The 21,047-nt window shown below is 40.0% G+C and overlaps 1 long non-coding RNA gene across 1 annotated transcript; it reads right to left on the reverse strand.

Moving 5' to 3' along the window:
* Nucleotides 1–8,997: 8,997 nt before the first annotated feature.
* LOC146707266 (uncharacterized) lies at nucleotides 8,998–11,034 on the reverse strand. Its single transcript, XR_014920808.1, has 2 exons — nucleotides 10,854–11,034; nucleotides 8,998–10,746 (listed from the first exon to the last, which is right to left on the reverse strand). It is a non-coding gene; the product is annotated as an uncharacterized LOC146707266 (long non-coding RNA).
* Between the last annotated feature and the right edge of the window lie 10,013 nt (nucleotides 11,035–21,047).

The following is a 21,047-nucleotide window of genomic DNA, read 5'->3' on the forward strand; positions in this document are numbered from 1 at the left end:
GATGCTCTGAACAGCACTGTGTAGTGTGGAGGTCATTGGGTGAGAGCAACCTATCAGTTACACGTACAATTATTGTTCATGTTGATTAGTGTTATTAAAATGTGATTTGTTGTGATTGGTATTCTTGGTAGTTTTAAAGGCTGTACTGTAAACTTGGATTTGAAGTCCAAAAGTCCAAAACTCCTCCTTAGGGATCATAAAGTAAACACATTCTGAAACACCAAATGGGTGGCTTCCATGCCCAGTGAGAAACCACTGTTCTCAGAGATTTCAGTCAGCTGATATTGCAGTGCAAAGACTGAAAAAGAGCTGATAGCAGTGAAAGTGAGCTCTTAACTAAGCAGCAACCCGAATGGCAGAAAAATGAAGCCAGTGCAGACCTACCAAAAATTATAGTTCCTCCAAAAGCCAGCTGAGGCCGGCTGCACACACAGGACTCTGTCCCCATCTCACGTCTTTAGCTATGAAAATAACGTATTTACATCCTGGTACAAAATGCTGGTCTCTGTAGTTCAAATCGCTATTGCTATCATTAGCTAATAATTTAGCTCTTCACCTGTACAAACAAGGTCATTCCTGTTTCTCAAAAGAACATTTTGCTCATGCTGAGGCCTGGATGGTGTTGTGTAGATTTCTACAAACTGAGAGCTAAGTCCATTGGATGCCAAACTATCGATCCATCTCTTTTGTAAACTGGAAGCTGTGACCAGATGTCACAGAGCGAGAGGCGGGTTACAGCATGGACAGCTCGCCAGTCTATCACAGGGGCCACAGTGGACATCTGTATCCTCCGTGTCTTCCCTCACTTTAACTGTTAATAATGTTCACCTTCCAGATATGATCTTTGTGTGTGCCTTATCAGTTACTGCCATGACAGTGGTCTCAGATGAGCTTTCTTCTCTTGAGATAGGTATAAACTGGTGTTTCAAATCCATCAGGGGTGAAGCACAGTGACTCTGGTAAAGGGAAGATAGATACCCTGCAGCTTTTTTGTCCAAGGCCTCAAATTACCTTTCTCCTGGAGGAAAGGGTGACAGAGTTTGGTTAAATGGTGATTCTAAATTAGCCATAGGATTGAATGTGAGTGTTAAGGGTTGGCTGTCTCCTTGTCTTAGCCCTACAGACTGGCAACCTGTTCAGGGTGTACCTCTTGCCCCATACAACCCAGAACTGGCTAAGTGGAAGAAAATGGATGGAAGGATGGATGAGTATTAACTAGGAACCATGATGCAAACCATGCCAAAAAATTGATTCTGTTCATCTGGATGCAGACGTCACTCATCCAAGTGACTTCTTCAAACTTCTTAAGTCTCTGGAGACTGGAGAAGTCACTTGGATGAGTGACAAAACGTTTTTTTCACTGAAAACGCTGCATCCAGATCAACAGAATCAACTTTTTGGGATTTCCTCAAATAAGTCCATTTGAATGAATCCACTGCCCCACCATTTAGGCCACCTGATTAGGCACCTTCCTTCAAGCCAAATACATGAAAGCATTATGGAGCTTTTATTTCCCCAGGTCTACTCTACAGTTTTCTGTTTGTCAGTTATCTTGCTTTCATTCTCAAGTGGTAACACCTTTACTTTGGAAAAAAGATCCTCTGCCTTTGCTAGTCTGGCTAGAATCATTAACAGACATGATTAGTTTGGGTGTTTTTGTTTTTTGGGAAAAATAAATTAGCCTAGTGCATCTGTGCTCAGAGAAGCATTCATTTAGGCTATCTCTGTAAGATCAACAGAGGGGAAATTCCCTGCTATTAGCACTGATTAGAGTCAAAAGTGAAAGTAAGTAAGTAATAAAGTCACTTTTTAGTTGCCTCTACCTGAAGCCAGCTAGTACGGATGATCTGATATCCTCGTGTTGGTGTTGTTCCCAGACCATCATGAAAATGTTGTTCCAGGTTCAACATTGCAAGTGACCTATTTAGTATTTAGTATTTAGTATTTAGTATTTATTTATTTATTGTCATTGTCAAGAACAATGAAATTGCGTTTGGGGCTTCCATACAACCCAAAAAAAAAAAAAAAAAAAAGAAGAAAATAATAAATACCCCTTAAAACCCAAGTGTACATATTTAACCCAGTGTGACTCCAATGCAATAAGACAATCCTTAGCAATAATGTTCGTAGAAATTCAGACAAAGACCTGAGAAACATGACAAAATACAACAATGCAACCCATTCAATATTATTGTACTGTGAGATATGATATCAGATATGATAGTTATCTATTTAAGAAAGGGGGGGGGGGCAGGAGGGGGAAGAGAATAAAGATATGATGCACCAATGCAGACCAGTTCATTGCTATTAAGAAGTTGGATATGGTTATTGTCCGTGAGAGGGGGGCAGAGAGTTCAGGAGCCTCACAGCCTGTGGATACAGGCTGTTGGCCAGTCTGGATGTTCTGGCCTGTATAGACCTGTACCTTCTCCCTGAGGGCAGCAGATGGAAAAGGTGGCGCGCAGGGTGATGTTGGTCTCGCAGGATACTGTGCACCCTCCTCAGACAGCGAGTGGGGAAGATATTACTGATCTCTGGCAGACTTGTTCCAATAATTCTGCCAGCTTCTTTCACCACCCGCTGGAGTGCTTGCTGATCGGCCTTGGTGCAGCTGGGGAACCACACTAGAAATCCATACGTCAGAACGCTGCTGATGGCACAGTTGTAGAAGTTCAACATCAGAGATCTGGGAATGTGTGCGCTCCGCAGTCTCCTCAGGTAGTAGAGGCGCTGTTGGGCCTTCCGTACAACTGAGGTGATATGGTTGCCCCAGGACAGGTCCTCGGTCACAGTTACCCCCAAGAATTTAAAACTGCTCACCCTCTCCACCGCCTCACTGCCAATGAAGAGAGGCAGATGGTTGTTATGACCCCTCTTCCGGAAATCTACAATGATCTCCTTGGTCTTTTTGGTGTTTAAGACCAAGTTATTGTCGTGGCACCATGACTCTAGTTGTTGCACCTCTGTCCTATAGTTTGTCTCATCATTGTTGGATATAAGTCCGAGCACTGTAGTGTCATCTGCAAACTTAACAATGAGATTGGACGCGCAGGAGGAAATACAGTCATGGGTGAAGAGAGTGTATAGCAGAGGGCTCAGAACACACCCCTGAGGGGCACCGGTGTTGACCACAAGGGTGGAAGAGGTGTTCTTACCCACTCTGACACTCTGTCTACGGTTAGTGAGGAAGTCCACAATCCAGTTGCACAGAGAAGAGTTAAGTCCCAGTTGGTGGAGTTTGGGACGGAGTTTGTATGGCCGGATGGTATTAAAAGCCGAGCTGTAGTCTACAAAGAGGAGCCGTGCATAGGTGTTCCTGTGTTCCAAGTGCTTCAGTAATGTGTGCAGCACTGTGGCGATCGCATCCTCGGTTGACCGGTTCTCCCTGTATGCAAACTGGTGCGAGTCCAGGGATGGTGGAAAAGCAGCTCTGATGTGTTTAATGACCAGTCTCTCCAGGCATTTGGCGGGAATGGGGGTGAGTGCCACAGGTCTGAAATCGTTCAGACATGTGACATTTGACTGTTTTGGGATGGGAACGATGGTTGCTGCTTTGAAACAGGATGGTACCAGTGAACAGGACAACGAGGTGTTATATATAGAGGTGAAGACGTCCGCCAGGTCCGCAGCACAGTCTTTTAGCACCCGGCCCAGCACTCCATCCGGCCCGGCTGCCTTCCTGGTGTTAATGCTCCGGAACACACGCCTCAGCTCATGAGTGCTCAGGACTGGAGCAGGGTCGGTTGAGGGGAGAGGGGACAGGACAGGGTCGGTGTTCTCCCTGTCAAAACGGGCATAAAAGAGATTTAGATCCTCAGCCAGAGTAGAACTGTCGGCTGAGGGTGATGGTGTTCTTCTTTTGTAGTCCGTGATAGCCCTGATGCCCTCCCAGACCTGCCTTGGGTTTGTGTTGTTCTCAAACCTGGCCTCGATACGCCTCCTGTGCTGCTGCTTGGCAGTCTTGATGCCTCTTCTCAGGTTGGCCCTGGCAGTACTGTATGCCTCCTGGTCCCCGGATTTGAAAGCGTTGTTCCTTGTTCGAATAAGTTGTTGAACTCCGTGTGTCATCCAGGGTGGATTATTAGGGAACACACGGAATCGTTTCCAAGTTGTTACATTGTCCACACAGAAACAGATGTAGTCCAAGACAGTGGAGGTGTAACTGTCCAATGCGACACGATTGTCAGTGTCCTGCACCTTGAATACATCCCAGTCTGTGCAGTGGAAACAGTCCTGAAGCATCGGAATAGCATCCTGCGGCCATGTTCTCACGGTTTTGGTTGTAATCCCAGTGCTCTTGATCTTTTGTGTGTATATTGGGTGTAGCAGAAGGGAGAGATGGTCTGACAGACCCAGGTGGGGATAAGCCTGGGCTCTGTACGCATTCGCCATGTTGGTGTACACCTGGTCCAACGTTCTATCTCCTCTGGTAGCACACTTCACATTACGGTGGAAATTGTGAAGTACAGACCTATCACATTGTTGTGACGTTATTCTTTTGCGCGCCAAGCCATTCGTGCATTTATGAAATTCCAATGTTGCAAGGACAATATCAATTCTGCTTACTGTTTATTAAAGGGTTACGGTTAGGGTTAGTGTCAGGGTCCGTTGATCGGCGGACAGAGGCGGTTTCACGCAGCTTTAGTACAGGTTTTTGTTTTACGCCAGTTTTTCCCGAAGTCGCAAAAGTATGACGTCACAACATTCTGATTGGTCACTTGCAATGTTGATCCTGGAACAACATTTAGTATGATGATCTGGGAACAACACCAACACGAGGATATCAGATCAACCAGCTAGTACTTACTTAGCACATTCTTTGGATAACACCCACACAAAAGGATAGCTGTGATGGTAAAAACAGCTAATTATAAAGCAAGCGTACCCAGGTGCTGTTTTATAAAGATCCTTTGCCTTTGATCCGTTCTCTTTTACCAGGTCCCTGCTTCACTGAAGTCTTCATGACGCTTCAGCAGCAAACGCGGTCAGAGGCTTTTAAAACCCTAAGTACACCCAGCTTACAGGCTTAGTGATGATGTCATGGGTTTTGGGGTTTAGACACTAATTTGGTCATTTTTTTACTTTTCTAGTCTAGAAGCAAGACAGCAACAGGGTTTAGAAAAATCAAACTGTGTTTCGTTAGAGTTACCTCCCACGGCAAGGCTGGGATGGTCAGTTTGGTAAAGTAAATCCGTTGGGCATCTTTCTTTGCCTTTAGACAACAATTCTGATGGCAAAAGAGCCAAACGGGACAGGCCAAAAAAAAAAAAAAAAAAGAGTTACCTCCCAAAACTTCCCATGATCTATCTTTGTCTAAACTCACAGCCCTGCTTCCTCCTCCCCCTCCTCCTCCTTCTAGCATTCCATCACACGGGCTTTGGTCTATTCTCCGGGGTTTTTGATTGGGTCCTTCATGTTTTGCTTCCTGTCCAGGTCAGTGCTGAGCCCTCAGCCAACCAGACTCATGAAATCTGTGTCAAGAGCTTCTGACTGACCCAAACGGTGATGGCCTTGAGCATGTAGGACCGTGCTGTATGCTGGGAGAAAGGAGTGGAAGTTGGGTTCCCTACCAATAAATTACTCTCTGTCATATTTAATGGGCGACCGTGGCTCAGGGGGTTGGGAATCGCATCTGTAACCGGAAGGTCGCCAGTTCGATCCCTGGGCTCTCTGTCCTGGTCGTTGTGTCCTTGGGCAAGACACTTTACCCTACTTGCCTACTGGTGTTGGCCAGAGGGGCCGATGGCGCGATATGGCAGCCTGGCTTCTGTCAGTCTGCCCCAGGGCAGCTGTGGCTACAACTGTAGCTGCCTCCACCAGTGTGTGAATGTGAGAGTGAATGAATAGTGGTATTGTAAAGCGCTTTGGGTGCCTTGAAAAGCGCTATATAAATTCACTCCATTATTATATGTTTATTTTAAAAATGTAACACAGCCATCAGCACTTCTGAGGAAAAAAAAGTATTTCTGAAAAACGTCATTTAGACATGTTTGTTTTGGCAGCTCTGCAGAGCACACTAGTTCAGAAGTTCAAGACTGTAAATGTGAATGCATAATGATACATAAAGATATAAAACCTCACACTGCAGTCACGTAAACAAGAGTCACGGTTTTACGTCTCAGTATTCATTTTGTTTTGGTTGCCTGGGTTACATTTTCTCAGTCAAGCCATTCAAACAGATGATCACGTGCAATGTTCTCTTTATAATATAAAATAATAAAAAATGACGTGAAACGTTTATGTGGCCACATTTATGTCACTTACTGATTTATGGAATTGACTGAAATAAAAGTGATCCATTTAGACCAAAACTAGTTTTATGCAGGCTGTAGAAATGCTTTTTATTGCAGTTATATTGGTCATTTGAACACGTATGGGTGCCGACTTTGTTTTGAAGTCAGTCTCAAGTGACGCCTCCAGGAAATGAACAATTTGGCTCTGTTGTGTTGGTGCCAGCCAACAGGCTGCTGCTTGGTTATTACAGTAAGAATGTGCAACAGGAGTGGGGAGTGGTCTTTGAGGAACCTGTTCTCTCTCAGAAGTGTTATAGAGTCAGCAGCAACATGTATATAAATCTCACTGTGCAAAGAAGATCTGGTTTGGCTCGGACCAGACTCAACATTTGAAAGCACAAATGAATTGTTCCCTTTGTGTGCTTTGGGAACGCAGGGCCAGGGTTAAATTGGCCCAATGAATCAGCGGCCTCTGGTGCAACACTCGGGTAATATAACAGTGTGTCCAATGTAGCATCGCTTGCTTTGATCAAATGTTTTGCTTTGTTTTGTTGGAGACAAAAGCAGCTCATTTCTTTTCCACTTTCCTACTCACCTCCATTCACTCATAGCTTGTGTCTGAGAATGACGCCTGTGCTTTTCTGCCTCTTTACTCTTTGTGTGTGAGTGAGTTGTTAAGTTGTTGTTGCTTGCCTTTTATTTCTGCTTGTTATTGTAGAACTCCATTTTTAGTTGGCTCTTCTCAGCTCATTTGCAAACTTTGATCAACTTTTGACCCGTTTCAGTCCGTGCTTTTTGACTTTTCTGAACCACATCACATTTTTAGCAGTGGTTTTAGTTGCCTTAAACTGTGAAAGAAGTGGGCTCATGTTCTCTCAAGTCAGGGGGACTGTTTTGATTGATTGATTGATTGGTAATTTATTTCAACATGTGAACAATATACAAGTACATTTAGAAAAGAAATGAGAGAAAAAAAATATACTATACAAATTACATACAAAAAAACATTCTGATTAATTTACATGTTGAAAGGGAGTGGGAAGAAGTATACACTTATTTAATCCCACCCCTGTCCCATAAATTATCAGTGAATATTTAGTCAGCTTCCTTACTGATATAATTTGTAATAAAAATAGTGAACAGATTTCTGATATACTATATACTATAATATCACATCATGAATTTTTTGTTTGTTTGTTTTTAAATAGAGACATTCACTTAATTTAAATATTTTCCTTTTCTTTATAGATCGAGAAGATCATATTTTTATAACTCTTTTTGAACAGTTTTATGTTTGGACATTGCTTTAATTCCATATTCAGTTTGTTCCATAGTTTCACTCCTTGAACAGAAACACAAAAGCCTTTTCTTGTAGTACGTACCTTCATTGTTTTGAAGTTACAAAAACCCCTTAAATTATAACTTCCTTCTTTCAAAAAAAACATACTCTGAATATTACCTGGCAGTTCTTTATTTTTTGCTTTGAATAGAATTTGTGCTGTTTGGAATTTCACTATATCGTCAATTTTCAATATTTCAGACTGCAAAAATAGTGAGTTTGTATGTTCCCTATAACCTGCATTGTGGATGATTCGAATTGCTTTCTTTTGAAGAGTAAAAAGTGAATGTAATGTGGTTTTATAGTTATTGCCCCAGACCTCTGCACAATAGCTTAAGTATGGTGAAACCAGTAAACAGTAGAGAATATGAAGTGATGTTCTGTCGAATACCTGTTTTGCCTTGTTTAGTACTGCAATGCTTCGTGATACTTTGGAATGAATATATCTTACGTGAGCTCTCCAGTTAAGTTTTTCATCTATTATTACCCCCAGAAATTTATTTTCACTGACTCTTTCAATATCAACACCATTTATTTGAATCTTTGCATTAGTATTTAAACTACTATTTCCAAATAACATAAGTTTAGATTTATTCAAATTTAATGATAATTTGTTTTTATCAAGCCAGAACTTCACTTTACTTATTTCATTAGTCATATCCTCCAATAAATTCTGCAGATCATCACCAAAGCAAAAAATGTTTGTATCGTCAGCAAAGAGAACCATTTTTAATACTTTGGACACTTTACAGATGTCGTTAATGTACAAGTTGAAGAATTTTGGACCCAAAACTGACCCTTGGGGTACACCACAAGCAATGTCCATACATAAGGAGCAACCACCATTTATTTTCACAAACTGCTTTCTGTCACTTAAATAACTCCGGACCCAATCTAAAACTACCCCTCTGACACCATAACGTTCCAGTTTTCTTATTAATATATCATGATCTATAGTGTCAAATGCCTTTGTCAAGTCTATGAATAACCCAGCCACATATTGCTTTTTGTCTATGGAATTTGTGATGTATTCTATTGAATCTAATAGTGCCGATGATGTTGATCTGCTTGATCTGAATCCGTACTGACTCTCAGTGAGTAGTTTATGTTTATCTATAAATTTTTCCAGTCTGTTTTTAAACAGTTTTTCAAGAACTTTTGAGAATTGAGGTAATAAAGAGACAGGCCTGTAGTTTGTGAAATGGTGTTTGTTTCCAGATTTGTATAGAGGTATAACTTTTGCTATTTTCATTCTGTCTGGAAATCGACCAGTTTGAAATGATAAATTACAGATGTATGTAAATGGTTTTATAATAGCCTCAATGACTCTTTTAACCACTATCATATCAATATCATTACAATCCAAAGATTTGTGATTTTTACATTTTTTGACAATTTCAAGAACTTCATTTTCATCAACGGCTGTGAGAAACATAGAATATGGATTTCTGTCAATCAGTGTATCGGGTTTTTCCTGTGCTTTCCCAGGATGAGTGATTGTTCTTGCTAAATTTGGTCCAGCAGTTACAAAGAATTCATTGAGACTATTTGCCACAACATCCATATTGTATTCTTCATGGTCATTACAAATGAAATACTTGGGATAGTTCTTTTGTCCAGTCCCACATTTTATAACACTGTTCAGGATTTCCCATAATCTTTTATTATTATTTCTATTTATATCTAATTGCTTCTTATAGTATTCCTTTTTACTAAATCTAAGTATATTAGTTAACCTATTTTTATATCTTTTGTATCTGATTTCAGCATCTTTAGTTCTCGTTCTTAAGAACTCTCTGTATAGAGCATTTTTCTTTATACATGCATTTTGCAGACCTTTTGTTATCCATGGACAGTCCATATATTTCTGTTTCCTACTATATTGCTTTATTGGACAGTTGGTATTGTACAGTAATGTAAATATTCTAAGGAATTTATTATAAGCACTATTAACGTCCTGTTCCTGATATACTTCACCCCAGTTTTCCTTCAATAAATCTTTTTTAAATGCATTCATTCTTTCTTCTGTTCTTACTCGTCTGTACTCTTTTTTACTGTCCATTTTATTGATCTTGTAATTCCTATCATAGATTGTAAAAATTGGAAGATGGTCACTTATGTCGTTAATCAGGAGTCCACTTACAGTCTTATTTTCAATGTCATTTGCAAAAATGTTGTCTATGAGAGTTGCACAATGTGATGTAATCCTGGTAGGTCTAGTAATTTTAGGGAATAGATTCATACAGTGCATTGTGTTTATAAATTCCTCAGTGGTTTTATGTTTATTTGGGTTTAGCAAATCAATATTGAAGTCTCCACAAATGAAAACTTTTTTGCGAGCTATTTCAATAAATGTTTCTTCTATCCAGTCTTTAAATGTCTCAATACTACTACCTGGAGCTCTGTATATACAGCTAATGATTACATTTTTACTTTTTTCTTTACAAATTTCAACTGTAATACATTCTAGTACATTATCAATCACCATCGTCATCTTTTCCACCACATTAAATTTCAAGGATTTGTCCACATACAAGGCCACTCCTCCTCCTCCTTTGTTTCGCCTAGTTATAAATGTGAATTCATAACCCTCCAGTTCAAAGTCTGTTCCTTTTTCCATATTGATCCAAGTTTCTGATAAGGCAATGACACTAAATGGATGTGAAAACTGGTTAAGATATTCTTTGATATGACTAAAATTAGCATAGAGACTTCTACAGTTAAAGTGGATAATTGATAATTTATTCTCAGTTTTAATCCTCTGATTGTAGTCTTTATTTGTATAGTAGCAGCAATTGTTATTGTTAGATGAGAAAAAGTTGTTGTCTGGATCTATTTCATATTCCAAGTCGTGTGTATTGTGATCCATATAGTTAAATGTTTTCAGTTCCAATTGATCATATTCTGCAACTGTCTGACTGATGCAGCTGATTCTTCCAGATGTATCTGAGTTCTTCCTTCCAGTGTGTGTCATAAGTGAGTGTGTGGTTGTCTGTTACCTTGTTTGCCGTCCAGATCGTGTTGCTCACTGATATTTTTCGAGATCCGCCATATTTTTAATGGTCAGAACTTTGGCTTCCTCTGGTGATCCGTTTAGTTTAATGAATATTTTGCAGTTCGTCGTCCAAGTGCCTTGGATTTTTCCCAGCTTCTTAAGGTGTCGCGCTTTTTTGGCTATTTCAGCGTTGTGTTTGGTTAGATGTTCATTGATAAAGACATTAGATCATTTTAATTTTCTTCCTTGTTTCAGCAGCGTAATCTTGTGCTTTCGATTTACAAACCTTAATATAATAGCCGGTATGTTGCCGTTCCTCCTGGGAAGAGGGTGGCATGCTTCGACAGAGTTACAGTCCAGGGCAATCCCTTTGGACCGCAGGAAAGCAGCCACCTGTTGTTCCGTGGAGCTAATGTCAAGCTCTCCAGGTTCCTCGTTGCTGTCAGCGGTCACCGCCTGAGCGTATGACCGGGGATTAATATGGAGCCCAGTGATGATGACGTCGTTTATCCTGGAGTATTGTTCCAGGTCAGCGACCTTACTTTCCAGGTATGCAATCTTTTTATCTTTTTCGGCATTTTGGATGCGGAGGAGCTTTACCTCCTCCACAATTTCAATGATATTTTTCTGCTGCAACCTGATAGTAGAAATTTCCTCCATTATGAAGTCAAGGGACTTATAAAAGCTCTTTTTCTTCTTTCTTTTTTCAGTCTTAATTTATTGTTAGAGTTATCCACATTTTGTTGGCTCACGAAGAGCCATGTTGACATTAATATCGACAGGAACACAACTGAGGAATTCAGTTTGTGACTAAATGAACTACAGAGGCTGTCTTCTGTTTGTGCAACAACTCCGCTGCAATCAAAATGACAAGCCCAGGGGTTAAACAGCATTCAGTTAATGAGCATTTAAATCTGATCTGCAGCTAATGAAGATTACTGTCGAGTGAGTTCATTTTTTGTGTCCTGCAGCCTGGCGTTGCTTCCAATGATGGCTTGGAGTTGAGTAATAAGACAATAATGAAAATAATGACATCCTGTGGCTCGCTCGCATCGTTTTTTTCTAATCCCTATGATGCAGTCAAATAGAGTTGGTCACAGTACTTGAGGATCTACAAAGGAGGGTGGCATAAATAGAGTAAAGCTTTTTTAAGTGCCAGGCAATTTCAAATGCAACTTTCCAAGATGGAGAAAGATGTAAGAAAGGGGGAGCAGAAGAGGAAGAAGATGAGAGTTAGGTACAGTACTTCCAGCTGCTGACAATAATCTTTTTTATACAACTGATACTTGTTTTGGGTTGCTGAGATATTGTTGAAGCACCGTCTGCTTTGATAGCAGCCTTCAGCTCTTTTTATTTTTGGTTCAGGTGTTTTTCATCAATCCAGAAGATTCTCCGTGGCTCTCAGGTCGGAGGAGATGACTGGCCAATCAAGCAGTGTGAGAAGATGGTCAGCGAACGATTTGGTATTAGTTTTGGCACTCAGAGTGTGTCAACAGATGGAAGCATGAAGTGCTCTGAAGTCTCCATGCAGATGGCAGTGTTGACTTTGGACTTGACAAAGCAGAGCAGACCAACCACCACCAACAGCAACAGATGAAACCTTAAATCATCACAGATACCAAAACGTCACACTGGACTTCAGAAACCTTGGATTGAGCCTCTTCCTACAGAATCCAGGACTTTGATTTACAAATGAAATGAAGAATTTACTTTAATCTGAAAAGAGTATTTTAAACCACTGACTGATGCTCCACTTCTTTTTTTTTCTCTGTAGCCCAGGTAAGACGCATCTGATGTAACTCTACTTGTTTCTGATTCAGAATGGCTTCATATAAGTGACAGTTGTAGCTGTTTTTTGGAAGACTTCTTGATGCACTGGCAGCAGCTTCAGTCCACTCCTTGCAAAACTCTCCCAAGTTCTTGAATTAACTTTTCATGACAATCCTCCCAAGTCATCCCTACTGCTTTAGCATCTTTTTTTTTAATTTACCATGCTTCTTCCTTCCATGTTGATGATCATCTTCTTCATGCTCTTCTTTTCACTTTTCCATCACGCCACCAACCCTTCATACCACATAGCTTCCCCTCTGAGCCTGGCTCTGCAGGAGTTTTCTTCCTCTTAAAAAGGAGTTTTTCCTTCCCACTGTTGCCAACTGCTTGCTGAAAGGGGATCGTGTGATTCTTTTCTGCAAAATACTTTAGGGTCTGTACCTTGCAGTACTGTTATTATCATTTCCTAATCACAATAACAGTCAATGCGCTATATAAATAAACCTAAATTTGAACTGTGATCTGAACTGAATTGAATTTGGACAACTTCCCACTGTCCATGGTTACATATACTGCACTGGACCAAAAAGACTGCATTTACACTCTTTGAATAGTACTACTAGCACTAGTACTCAAACTCAAAAGGAAATAGTCTAATAATGTTTCAATTTTTTTCTGATTTTCATGAGCCATTAAAACAAAACGAATTACCCAGAAAAATTGCATTCTCATTATACTGAAATCATTTGAGATGCTCTAGTATAAGACTGGGACTGTGGTTTCATGGTGAGAGTCCTCAGTTGACCTGTGAGAAAGCTTAAAGTTGGCCATTGTAACAGTCCAACGATAACCTGGGACAAAATTCTGAGAGAAAGAATCAAACCCAGAAAAAATAAATTGGGGGGCTTCCAGCCAAGAAAAAAATGTTTGCATGATTAGCACAACTGTCATAGTCGATAAAAAACAGACTTGGGGTCTTTTATACAGTCACTGGTTTTATCATTATACAGTATACATAAAGTTTATTTAATAAACAAAATGATTAGATCCATGTCACAGTATCACATGCAGTAAACACAATCTCAGTCTTTTGGGACCTTCAGCACGAGGGGCCAGATAACCAACCATCTTCCAATCTTCAGAGCAGGTATTTTGGTACATAATCTTAACAAAACAAGTATGTTTGGCAAAGTCGGTCTTTCATTTTCACTTTCTCTTTAATGTTAAAGTTAATCTTCTCAGATTTCCATCCATTCATCGCCTTCCAGCTACATTATCTGGTTTACATAATTACTATTAACAGAGGAGTGCTCCATGACTTGGCTGCAGATGTGCCTTTCTATGAAGCCTGTTTAGCTGTTCAGCTTATGACAAACAGTGACCTTGGAGAAAATAGTTATAGTTAGCCTGGAGGTTGGGGTGTCTTGAGGTCTTTTTTAACAGATGTGATGCCATCTATAACCAGACAAGAGTATTAATGAATCCAGATTTTCAAATAGGTGAATATATGTTGGCTGAACATGATTTGTTTCTAAGAGTCTTTTCGAAATATCTAAAAATCTCGATTTTGCAGGGGAGAGATGGTGAGTATCAGTTTCAGAGATCACGTAGTTCTTTCTCTCCCACCGGACCTCCATGGTCAAAAAAAAAAGATGCCTATAGCTGCAGTTGGTTTAAAATCTCTCATTGTGGGATACATTTTCTAAAGCCTAGAAAACAAAGTCAAAATGAAAAGGAGCGGCTTATTTCTCTCGCAGACTGCAGACAGTACACTGAAAGGTTATTTTGCTCAGTGACGCCAAATAAATTACAGCCAACACCAGCGTAAATCAAAGCTCACACTAATTTGAAAAGGTGAAACACACCCCCACAAACCGCTGCACTCTCCTCCAAGATCGTACTTAGTGTAGCTGTGATCTTTGTGGAGACATTCAGTGTAAGTATTATATTCCACTTCAGGCTGGTGATAAGTGTTTTTCCACTCGACTCCACTTCTCAAAATCATCCACAATCCATTTCCTCTGGTCACCTGCATGAATATAACACTTCCTTTCTTTCTGCTACTTTATTTTTATCCTTTGGTCTGTGTCTGTGTCTGTATCTGTCGATAGCTTTACCAGCGATTTTCTTTCTTGCATCGAGTTATGTTATTTCCCAGCTCTGCATGATTCCTCGGGTCCCATCTGTGGACACTCAGCATGGAAGAAAATTAAACAGATGGTGGGGCAGACAGGGGGACTTAACATTATGTGTGTGTGTGTGTGAGAGTGAGAATGTAATCTGGACTGCAGTTTCTGCAGTCTCTCTATGTGGATGTATCTCTTTATGTTGGTTAGTTGACAGTAATAATTCTAGGAGCTCCATATAACCTAAAGTTCTGAGTAATTAGAGATGACACTCCAGACACTCCAGACACTCTAAACCAAGGCACAATGTACATTTCAATTCCTTTAATTTTAAATATGTTTATATTGTCTATCCTGTAAAATAGTCAGATGTCTATTCATATTAATGTACAGAATTCACCTGCTTGCTGCTACTACTGCACATTCACCCAGTGTATGTATATATATATATATATGTATATATATATATATATACTGACAATGAATAATTTCCATTTCGTGTGTGAATAAACAGATCGAACCAATCAGACCACTGCATTTGCCAAGAAGTGTCCTCGTAGTTCACTGAATATACAATCACATGGAAATGGTAAAGTAATATTTTTTTTACCTCAGGCACACAGCTAGACACCACCATGATACATAATACATTAGGTTATGTTCTTTGCTGCAGCAGCCAGCTGTGTGTTCTTGTGCAAAGTTAATAACTGCAACGTTACCCGTGCAGCTTTTGGAGATTTATCAGATGTTAAAGTTATGTCACCTTAAAAGTTTTGAAAGTTTGCTCAATTTTGCATCCTGCTCTGTCCCTTTAAAATACTGTTTCACTGCTACAGCTGAGCTCCAGTTAGTGAACTTAGCACCGAGATGATTTATTGCTACAGTTGCAGAGCTGGGCCAAAATTTTTACACTTCACTCTCTCTCTCTCTCTGTGCTTTTCTTTAGTTTCTGTGTCACTCGCAAATTTGATTTCCGTTCCGTTCAGATGCTTCGATGCAGAAAAAATATGAAAAAAAAAAAAAAAGATTTGTCAAACCTGCCAAACTTTCATGTGTAATTCTTGGGCGTTGGAAAAAAAATGGATTTGTGTATTCATTGTGGGAAATATGTCAGTATGTTTTAGTGCTTATTTAAGGTTCTATTTAAAATCTATTTAAGATAGGCTTTAAAATGGTTTCTAGTCATCATTTGTAAATCCAAATCAATTAAATCAAACCGCAATCTGCTCGCTGCAGAAATGTCTCGTTTCTGTCAGTCTGGATACGTGTCTATGGGATTACAGTTTCCTCTCTATATGACAGGTTTTTACCTCAAACAATGGAGAACAATGTTTTGTAACTGTCTCCAAAACCTATACTGACACAAAGGTTCGATATACAGTCTATGTTAACTTTGAATATGAATGTGGATCTATATGTTAACATATTTATTCATCATCTAATGATATCTGGGAAGCAAACTTGTCTGTAGCCCATTAAGACACAATTTTTAATGACAATATAAGGGTCCCCAGAGCTAGAGATAAATAACTAAACATGGACAGCCAAGAGAAGTATCAGGGAGTGAAGGACCAACTGATATAGATGGACAAACTGGTGATGGCTGACCAGCTGCACATAGTAGTGATGGACAAGCAGAGAAAGGTCCCTGAGTCTGACAAAAGCCACAGACTGAGCAGCTGCTATACCATCGCCTCGTGTTGCATACAAATGACATCACGGGACTTTTGGGTAATAACCCAACGCACATTACTCACCATAACTCAAAAATGAGTCACGCTGAGCCAATCAGAGTAGATATTAATGAAAAAGGACTAAATGTGATTGTGTTGCCTTGAATGAGTTCAATTCAATTCAGTTTTGTTTATATACATTAATCCAACAGTTCAAGGCACTTTACATCGTAAGGTAAAGACCCTACAGTAATACAGGTAACAGAGAAAATCCAAACAATCATATGACCCCCTATCAGCAAATGCTTTGGTGACAGTGGGAAGGAAAAACTCCCTCTACCAGAAACCTGCAGCGGAACCAGGCTCAGGGAGGGACAGCCATCTGACACATCCAGTTGGGGGTGAGGGAAAGAAGATGGCAAAGACCCACTGTGGAACAGAACCAGAGATTAATAATAAGTACTGATTAAATGCAGAGGGGTGTATAAACACATGAGTGAGTGAAAAAAGTAAGTGAAGAAGAAACAACCTGCAGCCTAGACCTACTGCAGTGTAACTAGGGAAGAATTCAGGGTCCTATAACTCTATGGTTTATCAAAAAGGAAAGCTTTAAGCCTAATCTTAAAAATTGAGACTTTATCTGTCTCCCAAATCAAAGCTGGAAGCTGTTTCCACAGAAGATGGGTCTGGAAACCAAAAGGCTCTACCTCCCATTCTTTTTAATATGCTACAAACCACAAGTAAGCCTGCAGTCTGAGAACAAAGTGCTCTAATAGGGTGATACGGTACTATGGCATCATTAAGATAAGATGGGGCCTGATTATTCAAGACCGTGTATGTGATGAGAAGGATTTTAAATTCCAAGTCACATGCAGTGGCTTGTTTTTTTCCCATGCTCTACATTGAAGTTCACTTTTGTATTGGAAAACTTTAATATGTCTTGTATCAAACTAATCAGAGATATTGCCAAACTTTTCTGCTTGCAACGCCCCCTCATTCACCTCCTCCTCCATATCTTCTTCTTTCCACCCTAATATCTCCCTCACTCTTTCAATCCAATTTTCTCCTCTTCCTCCATTCTGTCATCCCTTGTCCTCCTCACTGTCCGCCCCCACTCCCTCACATCATTTAGGTCTTTTCATCTCTCGGTCATGCTGTCTATTTGATTGGAGCTTGCCTTTATGGAATTTCATTCTTTAGCTTTGGGGTCATTTTCTATCTGTCTATCCTCCTACTATATTCCTCATTTCCCATCTTTTTTTGAACTGTTTTCCTCACTTCTTTATCATCTTTCAATCACATTTCCTTCCTTTTTTATATCTTTCTGTGCCCAGTCTTCCCTCTCCCTTTAGTTGAGCTGTTCCCTCAGCTCATTTATTGAACTTTAGCCTATGTTCCTCTGATAATTCATATTCTTCCTCTCCTTTCCATAGTGCATAGTATTATGTCACCATTACATTAATCATTTCCATAAGTTTACTGAATAATACTAGCTTAGAAAGTTTACTTCTGAAACCATCAATCATTAAGAATCTGGACATGAAAATGTTATTTTTCTTTGCTACCATTAGCTAATATTTCCCTTTCACAAACATTACACCTATATAAACTAAAGTCATCATATTCTATAAATGACCAACACTGATAAAATCTAGATATATTTGGAAATCTTGTGCCTAGGCTTTGCAACACATTTGTATGGAGGCATGTTTCTAGGTGACTCACAACTGCCCACGTTTGACTTTTGAGTTTGAGGCCTTGTTCTGTGGTAAAACGTGCAACCCATCACCTCTCTGTTCCAGTGCTACATATTTCATAAGGTCTCTCTTAAGGTCCCATCACAGCTTTTGATAGAATCCTAGCAATGCTGAAGTCTGGAGTTTGGTCTTAGTCACTAAAACACCTTCATTCGTTTCTTTTTCAGCCATTCTGTTGTAGACTGCCCTGTTTCATGACTCAGTTTCAGCCACACATTTGCTCTAGAATACTGTGGTATACAGAGGAGTTCACAGTTGACTCACTGACTGCAGGGTCCTCAGGTCCTGTGACTATAAAACAAACCTGAATCATCACACCTCCACCACCATGTTTGACAGTTAGTATGAGGTGTTTGTGCTGATATGCTGTGGTTTTCATCAAATGTGAAACTGAGCATTGTGGGCAAACATCACCACCTTGTTCCTAAGCCATGCTGTCACCTAAGCCACGCTGTCATGATCGTTTTCTCCTGTTTTCTCTTGACAATCCTCGTCACTGATGATAAATTGGAAACATTGGCTGATCAACTCAGTTCTAACACAAACCCTCTGATTAGATTCTTTATTTCGAGGCTGGGTCTCCACTCCAGTGATAATCGTGCTTATCATTCCAGCCCTGTTTCTCTGTTTTGTAGCACCATGTCTGAGGCTGATACAGTTGGTTCAGTGTACACCAGACTCAGAGTGGAAACTTTTGAGATTCTGCTGATCACACACGGAGGCACTTGTGAGCGTCATTTACAGAACTTTATTTACAAGCCCAAGATAATAACGAAGGTGATTCGACTGTAAACTGTGAACTATGACAAATAACATGAGACTCTAACAACATTAGCAAACACAAGTGATACTAAACTATGTGAAATACTAGATTTACAAAAAGGCACTTGGGGACTGTGACAAGGGAATAGGAACAGGAAACACGATCAGGACGCTCTGAACACTAGAAAGAGAGAAGACAAGGTTTAGTGGCTGGGTCTGTGAAGTCCTGGAGTATGAACCATAAACAGATTTTATCTTACTTTAGCAGGTGGAGCAATGGCAAGAGAGGGATAAGTGGTCTGAGTGAGGCAGTGTGGGCTACAGGAAGAGGGGATCAGTCGAGTACTGTGACAGGAGGACAGGCAGGTGAGTGAATCCAAAAGGTGCTGTGATGCAAAGAGCTGCCGAGTACAAACCAGTGTCCGGATAAAAGAGTGTATTGCCAGAGGGAAGTGACAGGATGGCTGAGGGTAGGAAAACACAAGGTGAATAAATATTACTATAAACAAAACTCTTTCTGTGAAACACTATGACGGTCAGCACTAATTGCTATTAGCTGATGACTTGGCAAAGAGTAGTGTTGCGTGCTGGTCTAAGTACTGGCAGCTCAATTACCAGCAGGTGTGGAGACATGCAGAAATGTAGCGACTCGGCCCAGCGGTGGAAACCGTGACTCTGTGAAAAGCCTCAGCATTCACTCCGAGCATGACTCTTTTGATAGAATCGTAGCAGGGCTGCAGTCTGGAGTTTGGTCTTAGTCACTAAAACTCAGTTCTAACACAAACCCCCTGTTAGATTCTTTGTTTCGAGGCTGGCTCTCCACTCCAATGATAATCGTGCTTATCATTCCAGCCCTGTTTCTCTGTTTTGTAGCACCATGTCTGAGGCTGATACAGTTGGTTCAGTGTACACCAGACTCAGAGTGGAAACTTTTGAGACTCTGCTGCTCCTCTGTGCCAAGCTGACCTTACTGAATGGAAGGCTTCATATTGTCTTATTTTGTAGCTGCCATACTTGTTCAATCACATTGCTGCAACAAACCTTGTAAAGGTCCAGAACTTAACCCAATTAAAATTTTGTGAAGAATGCTAATGGATGCCCACAATGAACTGAAGCAACGGTGGAAAGAAGATGGGCCAAAATTCATCCATAATGATGTGGAAAAACTGATAAAGTCATACAGGAAATAATTACTTCACATTGTTACTTGTACAGGTGAGTCTACAAGCAGCTGAATCATGGGGTGTAGTTTTTCACAGGACTCCTCTTATAAAACTTTATTTTTCACATGAAAGCTAAAAACACTGAAGCTGTAAAACTGTCAACATTTTTCTGTAAAAAAAAAAAAAGTAAAGAAAAATCCTAAATGAAATTAGTGACGGCCAACAGCACGAAAGACTGTGGGCACCCCAGCTTGAAACTGACACACATGTGAGCTCATTTATGTATACAAACATACTGCATCCCATCACAGCAACTTACTTCAAAGTCATAATGTTAAGGCTAAAACATGTCATAATAGCTTTAGGAGGATTAGGATGATTCATGCCAGGGACCCCACATGGTTCCCAGAAATACCAACGTCTTTTTTCCATTACATAACTGGTTAGACACCAACTTTACAACTGGATGGAATTACAGCATTATGTGCCCTGCTAATTATTATGGTCACATGTTAAAAACCCTACAGTGTTCAAATGTTCAACTTATAGCATTCAATGTATATATAATAAAATGTATAATTTCATTGTACATTCTTGGACAATGGCAATAAAGTATTTTATTATTATTATTTATAATTATTATTATTTGAAGCATAAATAATTACAGTGTTGTTTAAAAAGTAAAATTCTAGTATTTTACTTGTTCGTTATTTAGCTCATATGTGTGTGTCTGCACTGCACCTGTGCGGTTTATCAATCCAGCTTGCGTTAGCTGATAAATCACTACTCCACACTTTAATCTACAGACGGTAACTTTTGTCTTAAAAAACAAAACAAAACATGGAGACAGCCAATATGCTAATGTTGGTACTTAGTTGGCTGTAGTTATATCCTAAACACTTTTTGTCGATACTTAATGTTAGCATATTCTATGAACTTGGAAATTTGCTTGGTGTCTAAGGTGTCTAGTTTAGAAATTATTACAGTTTCTCATCAAACGTAATACTGAGTTGGTCATTTTTTTAAAGCTAGGCTTGTCCTGGTCTTGACATCTCCATTGCAGCTTTTGCGTCTCTGTCTCTCTTACCTCCTCTTGCTCACCCTGAATGAGGACCACAGCAGTGAGTCTTCTGCACACCTGTTTCTCATCTTCTCAGTTCACTGCAAAGCTTAAGTATCAGCCTCCGCTTCCTTTGTAAGTACAGTTACTTTCATTGTAAGTAACTATA

Source organism: Copadichromis virginalis, linkage group LG6 (genome assembly GCF_057382275.1).
Source record: "Copadichromis virginalis isolate Kocher_CV1m ecotype Utaka linkage group LG6, C_Virginalis_male_GT1.1, whole genome shotgun sequence".
NCBI classification, from domain to species: Eukaryota; Metazoa; Chordata; class Actinopteri; order Cichliformes; family Cichlidae; genus Copadichromis; species Copadichromis virginalis.